The sequence below is a fragment of the Podarcis pityusensis genome (assembly GCF_964106645.2).
Source record: "Podarcis pityusensis genome assembly, chromosome: 13".
Classification (NCBI taxonomy): Eukaryota; Metazoa; Chordata; class Lepidosauria; order Squamata; family Lacertidae; genus Podarcis; species Podarcis pityusensis.
In genome coordinates, this window is record NC_138038.1 from 25689993 (window position 1) to 25710362 (window position 20370).

The 20370-nt window shown below is 44.1% G+C and overlaps 1 long non-coding RNA gene across 1 annotated transcript in view; it reads right to left on the reverse strand.

The window, feature by feature from the left end:
* Positions 1–2897: 2897 nt before the first annotated feature.
* LOC308461439 overlaps positions 2898–20370 on the reverse strand; it is a 32707-nt gene continuing 15234 nt past the window's right edge. The window contains exons 3-5 of the long non-coding RNA XR_013978888.1: positions 9096–9223; positions 4169–4372; positions 2898–3031 (exon numbers count right to left, since the gene is read on the reverse strand). This is a non-coding gene — a long non-coding RNA (uncharacterized lncRNA). The remainder of the gene's footprint in view (positions 3032–4168; positions 4373–9095; positions 9224–20370) is intronic.

Consider the following 20370-nt stretch of genomic DNA (forward strand, 5'->3'; position numbering starts at 1 on the left):
TCCTCAGTTATAAATCAAGGCCCCAGTGTTTAACTGGCTGCTAGATTGGATGCACCATGTAACTCAACATTAAAGCTGTCCAAAGACTCTGAATGAGCTGTAGGTGTTCCATTTTCTACATGGGGGCTGGTCAACTAATACCAGTTTCCAAATAATTCTTCCATTATGAGGTTTAAATATCATCATTACCGTATATCAGTATTGAGATAGCTGGAAACGATAGAAAACTACAAAAGGGTTATATCAGCTGTCTCAGCTTAGGCCGCAGGGCATCACAATGGTTACTCCTTTCTCCCCTCTAAAAAACACACCCTTACCAGGTGACAACACAAATCTACACCATAAACTTAAAAGGTAAAGGGACCCCTGACCATTAGGTCCAGTCGTGACCAACTCTGGGGTTGCGGCGCTCATCTTGCTTTATTGGCCAAGGGAGCCAGCGTACAGCTTCTGGGTCATGTGGCCAGCATGACTAAGCCACTTCTGGCAAATCAGAGCAGTGCATGGAAACACCGTAAGGTGTCATGCTTTTGAACTGCTAGGTTGGCAGGAGCAGGGACCGAGCAACGGGAGCTCGCCCTGTCGCGGGGATTCGAACCACCGACCTTCTGATTGGCAAGTCCTAGGCTCTGTGGTTTAACCCACAGCGCCACCGCGTCCCACACCATAAACTTACAACCCTCTTAAACCACTTTGATAGTCATGGCTTCTCCTGGAAAATTCTAGGAACTGTTGTTTGTTAGGGTTGCTGGAAATTGTAGCTCTGTGGGGAGTCTCCTAACAACTCTCAGCATCCAGTTCCCAGAATTCTTTGGGGGAAGCCATGACTATTAAAAATGATATAAGAGTGCTTTAAATATATGGTGTGACACTTTTTAAGAGCTAAGTGCTAGCTGAGACTCCAGCCTGCCTTACACTATCCTCCTTTCCCCCCAAATGCCTCTCAGCTATCACTTAGCTCTGCAGTGCACCTAGCCAACCTGTTTTTTAAAATAAATTAAATTAAAGCCACCTCATCTCTGCAAGGTGGAAAGACAAAGAGGTGGGGACACAGGTGGATTTAGGGGAGCATGACCGGTTCAGTTGCGCTGGGCGTGGAGCCTCAGGGGCACAACAGGGGACATCACAACTATGATTTAGAATGGAGTGCGAGAGGCAGGAGGCACTGAATTTTGGTGTAGCATATGACACCACTGAAATTTGAGACCCCAAGGTCTGCCACTGGTGGGGCACAGAGAGCCTTTTGGTGCCACAGAGCAATTTCCTAATGGAATTTTTTGTTTTGTTTTGTTTTGTTTTGTTTTGTTATCCAACACAGTGGTGAATCAAAGATCCAGCTCCCCAAGAGTCTGGTGGTAATACTCCTGTAGCAGAAAGGTCAGGTTTTATTTTTAATACAGCTGTTTTGTGTAAGAGCAGTTGTGCACAAAAAGTTGTTTTTAAAATTAAAATACAATGCCGTTATTATTATTATACCTCACCTCAAGGTAGCTTACAGATAAAATAAGAACAGCTAGAAAGGGGGGGACACAATAATTTTATTAAAATTAAACACACACATATATGCGACCCCCCATTTACGTGGGGGTTACATTCCAAGGCACCACATGAATCAGTGAAATCACATATATTTGAAACGCTATTGAAAAAGCCTGCAAACACTCTGTTCCACCTCTGCCCCATTTTTGGGTCACTTCTGGGTTCAGCACAATGCACGTGCGCAGAGTCACATGCATATTGAAATTGTGCAAATGGGGGGGGGGGGTTTGCCTGTATAGTCAAGAACCAGCAAGAAAAATCAGGCTTTATCTTTTCCTTTGTGCTGGTGGGAACAAAATGGAAGCAGGTGGTCTGGTGATGGACAAAACCCAGTGAAATGTCCTCACACAATTAAAGAAACCACCACCACCCGCACATTGGGTTTCTGGTACGTCCACAGCAACATGCAATTTTATATTGGAGTTTCTTCCCATGTGCACTGATTGGTAAAATCTGAATTTAGGCTGGGGAAAGTGTGGGCTGCCACTTAGATGAGGAGGATGTCATGTGGACTACACACACGCACACAGAGCGAGAGAGAGAGAGAAAGAGAGAGAGAAATACAATCAGTTTCAAACCCAGCTTTAACTCCACTGTGACTTAGGGGCATGGTGATGTGATAGTTTTGCTTCCATTTTCAGGGCACATACAGAAGGTAGCTTTGGGGAATTCTTGCTTGGACCCATGGCACTTGTTTTATCAGGTCCCACTGACGCATTCACTGACCACTATCCTCACCCATCCAGACAGACTTTCTGACTACAATGCACTTGACACATGATACTCTGACTACTTAATAAGCCAGGAAGGGCAAGGGTCAAGCGTACATCTGGTTGACCTCACACTTCCAAGAATCTTATCCTCTTTCACACACTATTTGGGGTTTAGGAGCAGGTGACAACAAGAAATGTAAAATTTTGCTATGTTTGAGGGTGGCAGAACTGCCTCTGCCCACCTGTTCTGAAGATTCCGTTAATGTTAAAAGATTCCAAACCATTGTCAGATTCGTCTTCCCTTCTATCTCAGGGCATGAAGGCCCACAAACCACCCTGAAGTGTAGCTACAATTCCAGTTTAACTGTAATGGCTTCCCCTCCAAAGAAATGTTGGGAACTGACATCTTGTGGTACCAAGGGTGTTTGCCAGGAGAGCTACTAGTGCAAGCAGGAAGATTTTACAACTTGTAGAACACAAGATATGAGACAAAATGCGCAGGCACATTTGCCGATTTGTTTTGTGAGAAACTTACCTCTTCCTGTCTTTCAGGGTTTTCAACCAACAAATGAAGACATAGCAATGACTGATGTTTAGGAAAGCAGATCTAGCCAATCACATGAAGAGATAACTAGAATGAAACACCCACTGTCTTTAGAAGGAACTTCTGGGTTCTTTTTTTTTAGTCCTTTTTTTCCTTTCTTGTCTTCCTTGGTGGAGTAATAATAGCTGCCCAGCAGAAAACAATTCAGGTAGCCAGGATTTAGTATAGCTGTGTACTGGACAAAAGGTACCCAAAAACAAAAGGTAGCAATGAAGATGGTGATACATAATATTTTTAACACATGTCTTATTTCTTCACCACTACCCCCCCAAAAAGTCCCCCCACCTCTCAGCTGGTAAACATTAAAAAAAAACCCACAGTCATTGCCAATGCAGATAACTCTTACACCTATATTGCAAAGAACAGGACTGGATGATGATGATGATAATGTACTGAATTTATATATCACCCTATACCTGGGGGTCTCAGGGCACTTCACAGAATAAAAGCAAGGTATAAAACCACAAAATACCTAATAAAAATAAAAACAGCAACTCAATACCCCCCCATAAAAAACACACATTTTAAAAGGCCAAGGATGTAAATCAGTTTAACCAAAGTCCAGGTTAAAAAGGAACGTTTTTGCCTGGTGCCTAAAGGTGTATAATGAGGGTGCCAAGCGAACTTCCACAGACGAGGAGCCACTGCAGAAAAGGCCCCATTCTCGTGTTGCCACCCTCCAAACCTCTTGAGGAGGGGACACACAAAGGAGGGCCTCAGAAGATGATCTCAGGGTCCAGGTAGGTTCATATGGAAAGAGCTGAGAGAGCAAGGGTTATGCCCACCCTACAGAGTAACCTAGAACAAACCCAAGACTGTATTGCAGTGTTGTCTATGCCTCATGCGCATATTAAAATGGTAAGGGAGCTGTGAAGTTGATGGCAGCAGCAGTGCAATTCATTAAAAGCTAGAGACAGCCAAGAAAAGAACGGAGGGCTTCATTTGTGGGTGGAAGGCCAGCATCTAGATGCCAGCTCTATGCACAGATTGAACAGAAGGCCTTACCAGTTGAGAAACAATGGAGCAGGTAGCTTCTGAAAGGTAAGGCCACCAAGGTCTTGCCACTGCTCAGTCATCAAATCTACCAGAAACAGTTGACCAGTTCTCCAGTGCAGTTTATACTTCTTTGTCCAGTTATTTGAAAAACTAAATTTACCCACTGCCCCAGGGGGGAAATTCCTGTGTTCACCCATGTATGAAGGCTGAAAAGTCTATGTGAAACCCCCAGCTCTCTCCTACAGCTACAGCTCCCAGCATTCCTTGGGTTAAATCTATAACAAAGAAGCCTTTTTAAATCTTAACCTTTTCTTACCTCAAACCTGGTTGGGTCTTCTGCCTTCCCTCACCCATTTACTTCAACCTAGGTTTGTCAAAGTGCAAGTAGATGAATAGGTACCGCTCCAGCGGGAAGGTAGACGGACTTTCCGTGCGCTGCTCTGGTTTCGCCAGAAGCGGTTTAGTCATCCTGGCCACGTGACCCGGAAAAACTCTGCAGACAAACGCCGGCTCCCTTGGCCTGTAAAGTGAGATGAGCATCGCAACCCCAGGGTCATTAGTGACTGGACTTAACTGTCAGGGGTCCTCTACCTTTTTTGTTTGTTTGTTTGTTGTAGTACATTAGGTGACACTATTGAAGTCCCATCCCCAGCCTTCTCCCCGCCTCCCTAGCGTCACATACACAACCCTGGAGACAAAAAGGAATCTTGGAGCACCTTAAAGTCAAACCTTATCTTTTTGTGGCATAAGGCGGGACAGCACAGTTGGTAGAGTGTAAGACTCTTAATCTCAGGTTCGTGGGTTCGAGTCCCGCATTGTGCAAAAGATTCCTGTATTGCAAGGGGTTGGATTAGATGACCCTCGTGGTCCCTTCCAGCTCTACTATTCTGTGAGCCTAAGGTCTCATGGAATGCGCAGCCCAGAAAAGCTTACGCCATGATGAATCTGTTGGGCTTTAGGATGCCTTTTGTGCTTTGCTGTGAAAGTCCTTTGGAATTTGCCACAATGAGACAGCAAGGAACTCTATTCTACAGTAATTATTTGTTCACAGGACATTTGCAATTTTACATTTACCACATTACATTACATGGCTTTTACATTTACAGTGGTACCTCGGGTTACAGATGCTTCAGGTTACAGACTCCGCTAACCCAGAAATAGTACCTCAGGTTAAGAACTTTGCTTCAGGATGAGAACAGAAATCGCGCTGCGTCAGTGCAGCGGCAGCGGGAGGCCCCATTAGCTAAGTGGTACCTCAGGTTAAGAACAGTTTCAGGTTAAGAACGGACCTCCAGAACGAATTAAGTTATTAACCCGAGGTACCACTGTATTTGCCAGGTTACAGAATCATCACAGCATGCTTCACAGACATTACGACCTCTGGCCACTAGGTGGCTCCTGGTGTCAGCTTGGTGCAGCTGCGGTCGCTCTCCCCTTGCATGCCTGTATGCACCTATGTCACCTCCATTTTTGTCCCAAGGTGAGCTGTGCATCAGACACTGCTGCAACCCTGCTACGCTGTTGTCCATGCAATGTGTTTGACTTGGTCCCCCCCCCACCATTTTTATTTGTTAGGAAATAATGGTTCATTAATTCAGTGGAGGGATGCGGTGGCCCTGTGGTCTAAACCACAAAGCCTAGGGCTTGCCGATCAGGTCGGCGGTTCGAATCCCTGCGATGGGGTGAGCTCCCATTGCTCGGTCCCTGCTCCTGCCCACCTAGCAGTTTGAAAGCACATCAAAGTGCAAGTAGCCTTCCGGCGGGAAGGTAAACGGCGTTTCCGTGGGCTGCTCTGGTTTGCCAGAAGCGGCTTAGTCATGCTGGCCATATGACCCAGAAGCTGTCTGAGGACAAACGCCGGCCCCTTTGTCCTATAGAGCGAGATGAGCGTGCAACCCCAGAGTCATCCGCAACTGGACCAACGGTCAGGGGTACCTTTACCTTTACCTAATTCAATGGAAAAGGACTCGGTAGCAGAAGCAGAACTCTTCTCTAATAATAGCAATACTTAAGTAGCCCTGCACTGCATCAGTGCTAACAGGTGTCACTTCAGATGCTGTTAGACCACAACTCCTATCATCCTTGGTCATTGGCCATGTTGGTTTGGGGCATATGGAGCTTGGAATATAACAGCATCTTCTGTCCACAGGTTAGCTGCTGCCCCAGACTTATTTACAGGTTCTGTTTTATAATTTGTTATTACCCTCAACTCCACTGCATGCAACAGAGCCGAAATCTTAAATGAATCAATTTCTGTACTCACCACCAATTAAATGCTAAATAATTGCATGAGTAGCGGTAGTGCAACAAAATGTAAATGACAATGGTAGTAAAATGATCAGAAACCAAATATTAATTTGATTTCTCAGCCATCAATGGAAGCAACTTTATATATATTCCTTCCATCCAGTGGATTAATTTCAGATTGGACTAAATACACCTAAAAACAATGGTTCACTTGACAAATTTAAGCCCCTTCCCCTAAATTGCAGGTAATGCATGAGCTGGTTAAGGTATGCAGGAATTTATGATTGCTCTTCACTTCCTCTTTCAAACAGTTATGCCCAATTCTGCTCCAGCCCTATGGAAACTACTCTGCTTCTTATTTGTCCGCACACTAATATTATTCCCCCTTTGCCCCAATTAAGAGACTTCATGTTTGGATCTGTTACACCTGACCCATATCATATAGCATAAAGCATAAGCCCTTCTGATGGCTGGGGCATTTCCAAGCAGAATTCCAGAAATAAATGCTTATGCAAACACAAAATGATCTTCTTTTAAAGTACACTTTTGCTCATAAAGCTGGATATTTTAGATTAATGAGCAATGATGACATCTGGGTTCTGGTGGCTATTAGCTGTTGGACATTTCATCTGCAGTAGTACCTTGGGTTAAGAACTTAATTCGTTCTGGAGGTCCGTTCTTAACCTGAAACTGTTCTTAACCTGAGGTACCACTTTAGCTAATGGGGCTTCCCGCTGCCGCCGCACGATTTCTGTCCTCATCCTGAAGCAAAGTTCTTAACCCGAGGTACTATTTCTGGGTTAGCGGAGTCTGTAACCTGAAGTGTCTGTAACCCGAGGTACCACTGTACTTGGAAAAGGGCTGAAGGGAACAGCTTGGTGGTTTTGATTGTAGCCAATGAGAAAGGGGAGAATCTGATTCCCCCCCCCCCCCCCCAGTAGTTTGCAAGAGGTTATGCTTTGCTTTGGGGAAATCAATGCTGCTTTAAAGACTTGCCCTTTCTGTCTGGGTGTCTGCCCTCTGCTCAACATGTGCATTTGTAGATGACCATAAACATATCTCACAGAGAATGAGCCCTGTAAAGGGCTGCCTGTGGAGTTTCCTATCTCTTGGGGAAAGGGAAAGCACGAAAAAATAATTTTAGCTTTCGAAGGCTTTTCCAGGTCAAAAGAATTAACCATCAGAACAGGCTGCCTTCTGCATTCCGAGCATAGAGTTCCACTGGAATGCTGGAACTGACATGTGGGAATTCTCTGACATATATCAGCCCCAGAGGGCATTTTTTCCTCTATCGCTTGTGTGAATGAACACTGCAGTGGTTTTATTAATCTTGTTATTTCCTGTGTGGTTTTCCTGTGTGTAGTGATTCTGTAACAACTTGTCTGCTCCAACTTCGTACAGCATGCACAGTTGTCTTCTTGGGTCCAGAAAATAAGACAAGACAGATAAAGGTTACATAGCAATAGGACAGGCTTCTGCTAAGCCTGGGGACATGTAGCCTTTTCAGATGCACTTGGTTGGGCTTGTGGATGTCAAAAGCTGACAGCGGCCCAATCTGGCTCTGCAAAAGATAATGGTATTGCCAGCCACTTGTGCATTTCTATACTGTTGATTGCCAAGAATAAAAGTTTGAAAATTTGCTTGCCAGCAGCCACTGGTTGCAAAATCAACGACTTCCGAATAAAATAAAAAGCCATCCCGGCTAAATCAGAACTGGGGTTGGAATGATGTGACTCAGGCCCCTATATTTGACACAGGCTAAAACGGTCCACAGATGACGTTGGAAAACCGGTGATGGGCTGAACATTGATTCTTGGTATAACAGAGTATGGTCAATAGCATTGGCTGAGAAACTAACATGCCAGGTGGGAGCAGCAAAGGGCAAACACAATCCATATTCCTTTTATAACATATGGCAAATGTTTATTTGAATACATAAATGGTTCAGATTGTGGCAGGAATCCACCCAGCACTCAAGGGAAAATGTGACGTGATCTCTTACGAGTAATCAAATGAAACTTTAACATATGGCATGATAAAAGTCTGCACTGTAATTTTATCGGGACAAGTTACTTGTTGTTTACTGTTGTAACAATTGTTTTCTCAAAAATTTATCTTCTGAACCATGAAAATAAATAACAGTATTATTATTATTATTATTTATATGAAAAAACCAGTTCATAGGTATAGGGTTAAAATACTATGCTCAGAAACTGAAAACTTTCCCCCTCCCCTTCAAAACCAATTGAATCTGCAAAGCCCTGCTCTGTGACTTGAAAGCTTGCACCTTGCCTTTTAATCTCTTTGGTCCAAATGAACATTTCACTTTACATGTTCTGTGTATGGCAAGGAACAACGCCTGCCTTCTTCTCCCCCCCTCCTGGTGCATTTTGTTGCTTTTTTCACGGAGAAAGGGCGTTGAAATCCGCTGCAGATGTAAACACACCCCACATTTGGTTGTGCTGCAGTTTCCTCTGCATTGAGGGCTCCCCCTCCCCAAACTCCCACCTCCCCTTCCCCTTTAATATCTGCTAAGGGATTAGTGACATATTCGAAAAACCCAAACAAACAGATCTCTTGGTCTAGGGTGGCTGTTTTTGTCCCTCCTCCTCCTCCTCCTCACACTATGGTTCATTGAGCCTGCCCTTCTTCTTTTTTTTAAAAAAAAGAAATCCCTCCTCGCTCTCCCAGCCTGCAAAATAAAACATGCCTTGCTTTGTAACAGGAATTTCCTGTAGCCAGAAAACTACACACACACACGCACACCCCGCACGGCTCAGATCCTGCTCATACACGTGTCGTGTCTCCTCCCTCCCGGGCTCTGCACATGTCACTGCAGCAGAGCTGTCTAGTGAAGAAGTTGTTGTGGCTAAAAATGGAATGCGCCTCACATGCGCGGCACACGTGACCGAGAGAGGCAAGGCTTTCTAAACAAACAGCCCTTCTCAGATGGATACGGCTTTTGAAAACACAAGGAGCAGAAGAGAGCAACTCACATGGGATGGTGGGAGAAAGGCAGGCCTCCTGCTGGCTGGAGACAACACCCTGGAAAGGCACATGGCAGGTGGCTTTGCCAGGCAGGGTGGACCCTGTTTGACTTTGCCCTGATCCAATAAAGCAGACTCTGAAAATAAAAACAACACGAAACCAATGGCGAGATCTGCCTCCTTAAAGGGAAAGCTAAACTAAAAGGAATCAAAACAACTTGACTCCTTGGCTTCTGCTTATTGCTTCATCTACCACCTTTACTAAGGCTTCTGTGGCCACTGTCTCTTTCCTTGGCCCCTGCATCATCACCTTTTCCTGTGCTCCCAACCTGGTCTTGAAACAGCTCCCATAACCATTGTTTCCCTTCTTCTGGCTGGTACACTTCCTTTCCTAAGTCTCCTGCCTTTCGTAATACAGTCGCATTTCACTTTCCGGGTGAACCGGGACACCATCCCAAGGTGTATTTTGGGTTGTTTGTTTTTTAAAATGGAGCTTGTAAAACTCTTCTCCTAATGTTAAGTGTTGCTGGGCAGGTGTCTCTCTTACAACCACAGACTGGCCGTTTGCTCTTGGGTGATTACACTGAAGTCCAGCCATTCGTTTGCCATTTAGTGTTAAATCTAGGAACTTGATCCAGCCATTAGGCTGCATCCCTGTCTTTCCCACCGCACCCTGAGGGAGCCAGTGTAACAGGTGGATGGAGCTACCTTGCCTGTCAATCATTTGGCATCACTATGATACCAGGTCATAGTTTTGGCTGTGTGGGTGTGTTCAGGTACTATGCAAACCCCAATGGCAATTAAATTAAGTCATGGCATGGTGATTATGGTTTTTGTTGAACTGTGGACAATGCTGGTCATATTATGTGACAGCAGCCTCAGGCAGCGAGCGGGCTTTTGGTACCATTAAGGGAGATGGATGTGAGTGACAGTCGAGACCCATAAAGCACAATCCGGCAGGGAATCCAACTGAAATTAATGGGAATTGCACAACAGCGTAATGTTGTTGGATTTTGCCCCTCTGGCCCCAAGATGTCTTGGGGTGGCCTTAGCGTGAGATAGCCCCTTCTAGCATGAGACGTGAGGAGGCAGAAATAAGGTGATGGAAGTGTAGTAGTTACCATTGGAGTTTGACCATAAGGATGTATAATGGGTCCTCCTGGATGAGTTCAGAGACCCATCTACAGTAGTTTAACATCGTGTTCTCATGGTGCCTGGTATGTTTGGAACTGCCTTCCAGGAACCCTGCATGTTATCACCTCTGTTCCTTCCTTTAAATCTCTCATTTAAGCCCAGCTTTTTCAGGAAACATTTGGCTAGTTTTCATCCCTTGCTGTTAACTCAAGATTGTATTGAAGACTATTGAAGCACGTGCAACCAAAACAACTGCATATTGCTTTCCTCTTTACTCCTGCCTCTTCTGTTTCCCTTGCGTGCTGAAATTTTAGAATGTAAGCTCCTTGGGGCAGGGACCTGCCCTCTTGTACTGATAGTTATTTATAAAATAAATGAATAGAGAGTTGCCAACTGACCAAGGGAAAATGCCTGAGCTGCTCTTGTGCACTTAGCAACAGTTTGGTGTGCAGCAAAAATCATGGCAAACTCATTATGGCATGGGGATAAACACCACTGCCAGCTAACATCTGTGTACCAAGCCGCTGTTGAAGACACAGCTATGGCAGCTGGTTGAGAAGCTGGCATCCTAGAGATGTTGAACTAAACATAGCCTTCCCAAACCTGGTGCCTTCCTGATGTTTTGGACTACAAATATTGGCCACGCTGCCTATGGCCAACAGGAGTTGTAGTCCAAAACAAGTGCAGGGCACTGGGTTGGGGAAGGCTGAACTAAAATATACTGGTGAATCATCTACTCAACCCAGTTCCAGAGCCAATTGCTCATAGGTTATTAATCAACTGCCAAGCAAGTTCCTTCAAGCCAGCATGCCTGTGGGCAAGGAAACCACGAGCCGCAGTGCACACTGATAACTGTGTCCAAACATTTTGCTACACGTGCAAGTTTATCTTAATTACCCAAGTGAGAGCAGCAGGCTGCGGCACGAATCGGTCAGGGTCAAAAAGACAAATTGCCCTAACGCAGCTGCTGGCATATGAGATGACCTTGGTTTTTGTATAAACTTCCTTGGGGATTACGTATTTTTTTAAAAAACAAAAAACAAAACCCCAAACAACATCAAAGGACTTCACTGTAAAAAAGCTGAAATGTGGAATGCTGCCCAAGTTAGGTGAATTCTAGGTTAGGAGGAGCAGCTAGCAAAACTCACGCCGACCTACAAAGCTCGCCTCTCTCAAAAACTTCTGCAGTGCCTCTGTGCCAAAAAAATATATCCAGGCAAAGAGGGTGAGCGAACGCCTAGACACCTTGATTGGTGTTTTGTATTCTGCAGCTGTTCTGTGCCTACGTGTGACTGCATTTGCAAACCCAATCTGACTGCACCAAAAAATAGCATGGGGGTGGATGGTGGGGGGAGCAAATCCCTTGGCTTTCTCTGGAAAGAAGGGTAATAAATCTCTCTGCAGGGAAAACTGCAGTGCTGTGCATAGGCTTAAAATGTATGTGTGTGTGTGTGTGTGTGTGTGTGTGTGTGTGCTGTTGGAATATAACCTTGTTGTTTTATTTAAAGAGACTGCCCTACATTCCAGGCTACCTCAGTTTCACAAACACCTACAATAATACCACACCACACCCCATACAGTTCTACCTTCCAACCAAGCGCCGGAAAACCTGTGTACAAGCATACACAACCACCCACCACTACCTTGGCTCTGAAGAACCTCACAGAAGGGTCACAACTGCCTCCACATAAACCCCGCTTTCGCCCAAACTCCCATTTAAGAGGAACAAATATTCCTGAACTCCAGTCTCCAAAACTGCTCCAGTACCCTATGGGAGCTTCGAGGCTTTTCTCCCCAGCTCCCAATTTCAGTGCGCTCTTTAATGCACCACCACCACCACACCTCCTCTCAGCTGCATTCAGCCAACTCACCAGTATGGAGTAATGACACCTCTCTCTTTTTTTTTGCTGCCCATGGCAGCCATTTTGTGCTGGCACCCACCACAATATAAGAGTACCGGCACTTCCATTTTTTATTATAAAATGAGCACCTGACCCCCCTCCCCAGTCTAGTTTAACTCCCCCCCCCCAATAAAATAAACACAAAGCAGTTTACAAAGTTTGCAGAACTCAGCAAATGAAGTCTTTCAAATTAATTTCAGCAGATTGCCTGAAACTTAAACGTTGGCACACACAAATATCCCTCTCCTTTTAGAACAGGGTTGGGAAGCTTCCTGGCATTGTAAGGACTCCCATCATCCATGACTATTAGCTATGGAATATAGGAAATTGCCTTATACAGAGGCCACAGTCACACCATAAAATTTAATGCACTGTGACGCCGCTTTAAACGGTCATGTCTTATCCAAAGGATTCTGGGAGCTGTGGTTTGTTAAACCTGCTGAGAGTTGCTAGAGTACCTCTATTCCCCTCAGCAAGGTACAATTCCCAGAGTGGTTTAACAATCAATCCCTCTTTTAACAACTATAGTTGCAATGATTATCTGAGGTCCCTCTTGGGACATTTTTCCATATGTGGTGGGATTGTAAAATTGTAAAGAAATATTGGGAAATGATTTGTAATGAAATGAAGAAGATATTTAAAATAACTTTTGTTAAAAAACCAGAAGATTTCCTACTAGGTATTACTGGAGTGGATTTACTAAGATCACCAAAGAACTTATTTACGTATGTATGCAACTACAGCTGCACAAATATTATTAGCACAACATTGGAAAGAAGAAGGTGTCCCAGCTAAAGAAGATTGGCAAGTTAAATTAATAGAATAAGCTGAAAATTTTGCAAAATTGACAATGAAACTAAGAGGAAGAGACAATTGCAAATTTAAGGAAGATTGGAAGGAGCTTATTGCATATATTCAAAAGCAATGTACTCAAGTTAATACATTGGCAGGGTTTTAATACTACTTGTAATTTAATTTTGAATGGATAAGTAATACAACGGTTTACAATGGACATGCAGTACGTTGATAAACAATGGAACCAAGGAAGGGACTAGCGGGAAGTCAATTTATTTTGATTTAATTTGAGATTGTTACTGTTTTTGTGGGGGTTTTTTTGGAAAATTAATAAAACGTTATTTTAAAAAAAAAATATGAGGCCCTTCTTTGCGGGCCTTCTCCATAAGAGGCCCAGAGGGTGGCAACATGCCTTTTCAATGGTGGCTCCCCACTTGTGGAATGCTCTTCCCAGGAAGAACATCCCCTGGCACCATCAATACATATCTTTAGGCATCAGGCAAAAACGTTCCTGTTTCTCAGGCCTTTGGCTAATTGAACAATCTATGGCCTTTTAAGCTGTGTGTTCTTGTTTGTTTGGTTGCTATGTTACGTCTTTTTGTGGTTTTGTATTGTAAACTGCCCTATGATCCTCAGATGAAGGGCGGTATAGAAATTAAATGAATTGATAAAATGTTTTTCTACTCTACAGTGACTGGGGGTTACTCTCCAGGGTTTCAAAGCAAGGGTCTGCCCAAGCCCTACCTGCAGATCCCATTGATTGAACTTGGAATCGTCTGCATTCTTTACCACTGAACTGCAGCCATTCCCCACACTGGCTAGAACGGATGTCCGGAAATATCTGGAAGGCCCCGGTTTCCCAATTCCAGCTTTAGCACAGAAGTGTATCTCCTGCTCTGAAAGGCCATAAAAAGAGATCACTTCGCCTTTGCTCCATATTGCACCGTGGGAGAATCACCCCTAGAGAAAGTTCCACAGATCTGATCTCTTGCAGAATCTCTCCTCCCCCAGGTTATTCCTGGCTCAATGTGCAAACAATGGCACGGGAAGTAGATGTGTGTTGCAAACCAGTGGGAAAGTGACTGTGCAAAACTCAGCGGCTAAATGACGCAACAACGTCAGTCTGTCCCACTTAACTCGGTGAGATTTCAGAGTGCTTCACTTTGGCCGGATCATTACCTAATTTAATCCTATGGCCAAACCAAGAATTGATGTTTGGCACATGGCTTGGACTTTAGTGGCTGACTTTTTAAATTCATAATTGATGGCCACATTCACACCATACATTTGGAACACAATTATACCACTTTAAATAAGTCATGGCTTCCTCCAAGGATTCCTGGGAACTGGAAGTTTGTTTAGGGTGGTGCTACAACTCCTAGAGTTCCCTATGAATAGGGACTGACTGTTAACACTAATCACTGTTAATTGTAGCTCTGTGTAGCTAATTGGGAACACCTAACACCCTTAACAAACTACAGCTCCCAGAATTATTTGGGGAAGCTATGGACATAGCCAGGATTTTTGTGGGTGGGGCAGGACTTTTGTGAGGACTTTTGTTTTTTGTTTTTTTTTTAAATAATATTTCTTAAGATTTGAAAAGTTACAAAAAGAGAAAATAGAAAACAGCATACTAAGCAGAAACAGAACATCACATCACAATAAAGAACAAAAAACAAAAAGAAAAAACAAAACAAAAACAAAACACAATGAATCTTCCCATAACTTATCTTTCATTTGCTTGTTTCCTTGACCTCCTCACACCTCCCTTTTTTGTATTCTAGTTCAATTAGCTATTTCAGCAAGTCCTTTCCATCTTTTCCAGTTTATGTCCTCTATCTTATCTTAATATAATGTAACTTTGCTTTCCCTCCTTTCACCATTTAACAATCTGTTTTTTCTTAATCCTTTACAGCATCTCTGCTAAAACCACATTACTTCATTCCAACATCCTTCTAACATTCCTTAATTTTACAATGTTTCTGTAAGTAAACTTTAAATTTCTTCCAATCTTCTTCCACCAACTCTTCTCCCTGGTCTCGGATTCTGCCAGTCATTTCTGCCAGTTCCATGTAGTCCATCACCTTCATCTGCCATTCTTCCCGGGTGGGTAGATCTTGTGTCTTCCAATACTTCGCGATGAGTATTCTTGCTGCTGTTGTGGCATACATAAAGAAACTTCTATCCTTTTTTGGCACCAATTGGCCGACCATGCCCAGGAGAAAGGCCTCTGGTTTCTTCAGGAAGGTATATTTAAATACCTTTTTCATTTCATTATAAATCATCTCCCAGAATGTCTTAATCCTTGGGCACGTCCACCAAAGGTGAAAAAATGTACCTTCAGTCTCTTTACATTTCCAACATTTATTATCGGTCAAGTGATATATTTTTGCAAGCTTGACTGGTGTCATGTACCACCTGTAGATCATTTTCATTATATTCTCTCTTAGGGCATTACATGCCGTAAACTTCATACCTGTGGTCCATAACTGTTCCCAGTCAGCCATCATAATATTATGTCCTACATCTTGTGCCCATTTAATCATAGTTGATTTCACCGTTTCATCCTGAGTATTCCATTTCAACAGCAAGTTATACATTCTTGACAAGTTCTTAATTTTGGGATCTAACAGTTCTGTTTCCAATTTTGATTTTTCCACCTGGAAGCCAATTTTTTTATCCAAATTGTACGCCTCCATTATTTGATAATAATGGAGCCAGTCTCGCACTCTATTTTTTAGTTTTTCAAAACTCTGCAATTTTAGTCTGTCTCCCTCTTGTTCCAAAATTTCCCAATATTTCGGCCAATTGGCCTCCATATTGAGCTTTTTCTGAGCCTTCGCTTCCATTGGTGACAGCCACCTTGGGGTTTTATTTTCAAGCAAGTCCTTATATCTTATCCAGACATTAAACAGTGCTTTTCTGACAATATGGTTTTTAAACGCTTTATGTGCTTTAACCTTATCATACCATAAATATGCATGCCACCCAAATACATTGTTAAAACCTTCTAGGTCCAGCACGTCAGTATTTTCAAGAAGCAGCCATTCTCTCAGCCAGCAAAACGCGGCTGATTCATAATAAAGTTTAAAGTCTGGCAGGGCAAATCCACCTCTTTCTTTAGCATCGGTTAATATCTTAAATTTTATTCGAGGCTTCTTGCCCTGCCAGAGAAATCTAGAAATATCTCTCTGCCACTTCTTGAAGCAATCCATTTTATCCAAAATTTGCAATGTTTGGAACAAAAACAGCATCCTTGGCAATACATTCCTTTTTATCACAGCAATTCGGCCTAGCAATGATAACTTCAGATTTGACCATATTTCTAAATCCTTTTTCACTTCCATCCAGCATTTTTCATAGTTATCCTTAAATAAATTCACATTTTTGGTGGTCATATTGACCCCTAGGTATTTCACTTTCTTAACCAGTGTTAATCCTGTCTCCTTCTGAAACCTCTTTCAGTCACTGTTAGATTTTTCTCTAGAACCTTAGTTTTCATCTTATTCAACTTAAAACCCGCTACCTGACCAAATTCTTGAATCAGTTCCAGTACTCTTTTGGTACTAGATTCTGGCTCCTGTAATGTCAATACCAAATCATCGGCAAATGCTTTCAATTTGTACTGTTTAGCTCCGACTTGTATACCTTTAACCATTTGGTCCCTTCTAATCATGTTTAAGAGAACCTCCAAGACGGATATAAAAAGCAGTGGGGAGATTGGGCAACCTTGTCGTGTTCCTTTCTCTGTCTTAAATTCTTCCGTCACTACATTATTCACAATTAATTTAGCCTTTTGTTCTGAGTAAATTGCACCTATACCATTTCCAAAACCTTGACCAACCCCCATCCCCTGTAAATTCTTCTTCATAAAACTCCAGGAAATATTGTCAAAGGCTTTCTCTGCATCCACAAATATCAAAACTGCTTTAGTGTTAATATTCACTTGTAATTTTTCTAGAATATTAATTATGTTCCTCGTATTGTCAGACAAGTGTCTGCCCGGGAGAAAGCCCGCTTGATCTTTATGAATTTCTTCTACTAGTACCTTTTTTAATCTTTTAGCCAAAATGTCTGCAAAAATTTTATAGTCCACATTAAGCAAAGATATGGGGCGGTAGTTCTTAAGCTGTGTCTTCTCAGACTCTGTTTTCGGTATAAGTGTGATATATGCTTCCTTCCACGACTCTGGTGCCCTTTTCCCTTCCAATATTTCATTACAAACTTCTTTTAATGGCTGTACTAACCATTCTTTCAGAGATTGTGAGGACTTTAGTTAGGGGGGCAGAACCCACGTGATTGGTCAGTTAGTTATTTCTATTGTTTTACTTGATCTGGGGGGCAGCTGGCCCCCTGCCCCCCCCCCCCCCGTTACACCCATGGAGGAAGCCATGAACATTTAAAGCAGTATAATGCTTTAAATGTGTGGTGTGAATGTTACCTTAGATTTGATAATACAATTTAAACTTCTGCTTGGCTTCCGAAATAAATCATTAAACTGACACTGAATTTAAAACTATGAAAATATATTAACATTCTACACAGGTTCTTCAGAACCATCTGAACATTTTTTTACAAAACCAACATGCAAAAAACCGTAAAACACTGAAGAAAAACCTTACAATAAACACACACAAAAGCAATGTTTGCAAATGATTAAAATTACATTCAAGAATCTGATGATAATCTTCTGATTCAAAGGAAACAGGTTCTATTTTATCATTCCAAAATGTCTTAAAGGGCTTCTATTCCTATTTTAATTTATTCACCTTTCCTCGCATTGTAAATAGCAGGTCCCATTTCTGATCAGTCCCTTCTGTGTGTCAGAGTTATTAACATCCCCCAATCAACTTTGTGGGTTTTTTTAAAAAATAAACACACACACACAATCCAACAAGGCCAAGCCACTTGACAAACAATCTAGTTGGGCCCCTAGCTCCCTTCCCTTTGCAGGGGTAGCCCTACAAAGCAGTTCTAACACTTACTGTAGGCCATGGCTCATGATTGCTCCTCCGTTCAAAACAAAGGAAAATCTTTGCATACAGTATAGGGAACTTGCTTATCAGGGTATGGGGCGCCCAATATTCAAGCGTGAGAACCACACACAGAGAAACGCCACTGCTAGCAACATGAGTGACTTGCGTACACACTGTACCTCCGAAGCACATGCTTTCCCCCAAGAATTCTGGGTGTCAATAGTTTTGTTAAGAGTAACTGGGAATTGCAGCTCTGTGAGGGGAAAACTAGAATTCTTTTGAGGTAAAAAAAAGAAAAAAAGTGCTCTGAATGTCCCTTTGAGGTACAGTGCAGACCAGGTGTGCATTGAATAAAGATTGGGGGGGGGGGCAACAAACAAGCCCGCTTAATTGATCACAGGGCATGGGGCATACACACCATTTGAACTGCAATGCCTGTTAATTGGGGGGGTATGTTTTATTTTATGGGAGCAGGCTTTATATGGGGGGGGGCAGAACTGCAACACAATTGGTCAGTGAGTTAAGCATTTTTATTATTTACTTGATTTAGGTGGGGGAAGCTGTCCCCCCCCCCAGCCAGATTTAGGTTTGATGAGGCCCTAAGCTACTGAAGGTAATGGGGCCCTTTAGATGCCCAGCTGTCCTTTGTCAACAACCGTCACTGTTTTTTGTGTTGAATATATGCTATATAGTAATTTATGGACCTAACAGGTATCTAAAGCCATTCACACCTAACAAATAGGAGCCTACACAACATAAAACACTGTTGCTGCATGGAGGTTTTATTTTATTTGTTTTTTATCTTATATTTTGGAAATGTACATCCATTGTGTTTTTTCCTTTAAATTTTTTGGGGGCCCCCAAGAGTGTGGAGCCCTAAGCTACAGCTTGTTTAGCTTATAGGTAAATCCGGCACTGCCCTCCCGCCCCCCCCCCGGCTATGCCCACGGCTGGACCCCCTCAAATATTTTGGGGGGGAGCGAAGGGGCCATGGCCCCTAGGAGTTGGAATGCCCCTATGGTGCATACACACAGCCCAAGTCAACCACAAAACAACAGCTAGCCCTCTGGAAGCAGGCGACAGAGACGGGTTTACTTCGGGGATGCGTTTGTTTGCTTTGCTTTCGTTCCACTGATATAGCCCACATTTCCCCCCAAAAAAGCTCCAGGCGGAGGAGCGCGCAAGCTTCCCCCTCGCCTCCCTTCTACCCTCCCCTGCAACCCTGGCGAGCAAGTCAGGCGCAGAGGCTGTGACTTGTGGCCAAGGTCACCCAGGCAGCGTCCCCGCCTGCCTGTTGCCCTCGAGTCCAGGTCAGGCCACCCTCTGGTCTCTCTCTCTCGGTGCTGCCCCGGCCTTCAGCGCCTTCCCTCCCTCCTTCCCAGGCGAGCGCGGCGGAGCTCCTCTGGCATCCCGCCCGCCTTGTTTATGCAAGCAGCGGCCGCAGGCGGGAAAGCAGCGCGGCTTCTTCGCACGCGGCTGGGCCTGCTCCTCGCCCTTCGCTCGGCCCGCTCCTGCTGCGGTTGGAGCACCGGGCTTGGCCGGGTCTCACGCGGGGCAGCTGTGAGCTGCAGGCGCCGCCTGCCTGGAGCCCAGCCCCGGGGAAGGAGGGCGGGCGAGGGAGGAGCGCCGTGTCTCCCTCCTTTCCTCTCTCCTTCCCCGCCGCCTCCCTCCGCGCTCTGCAATCGGGAAGCAGAACTGACTCGGGGAGGAACCGGCGGCGCCCAAGTTCCCCGGTTCCCCCCGCCACGTATGCGGCGGCGGTGATCGTGGGGATCGGGGCTTCCCCCGGGCAAAAGAAGCTCACTTTGGCAGCGACCGTCCCTCGATTCCCCGGCGAGGCTTCCCAAACCACCCGCAACTTTTTTTTGTGCTGTATTGGCACGCGCAAGAGGCTCCTTTCACACGAGTAGCCTGGCCCACTAGATCGCGGGGGGGGGGGAGAGAGAAAGCGTTGGGGGAGCCGAGACAACCCGTGTCCAGAAAAACCTCGTATACATCAGCCTCCCAAAATACCCGGTGGAAGGTTAAATTATTTGAAGGGGCAGCCTTAGGAGCGGACCGTGTGAGACGCAGTAGTTAGTCGCAGTAGACGCGGACACTGCAGTTGGGGGATTTTGCTCCGGATTTTGACTACTGCATTGCAGAGGGCTGGGGGAGTTGGTAAGGATTTTGGCACTGCACTGCGAGAAGCACGTTGTTGCTTTAATTTAATTTCGGAGCAGTACTTGATCATGGGGAAAAAAAATTAAAAAGCTTTGCTCAGGTTTGGGGTAGTATGTCACAGAAACACGTCGATTACTATTTCTTCCTCTAACAGTCACTGCATTGCAGAAATTTCTGCAAGAGGTATACGTATGATTTAAATGCAAGATTTTTCTGTGCTCTGCTAGGAAGCATTGTGGAAAGCAAAGGTTCAGATTTAACTTCGTAATGTAGAGAAACTGGGTTTTGGTTTTAGATTAGGGGATTAAAAAAACA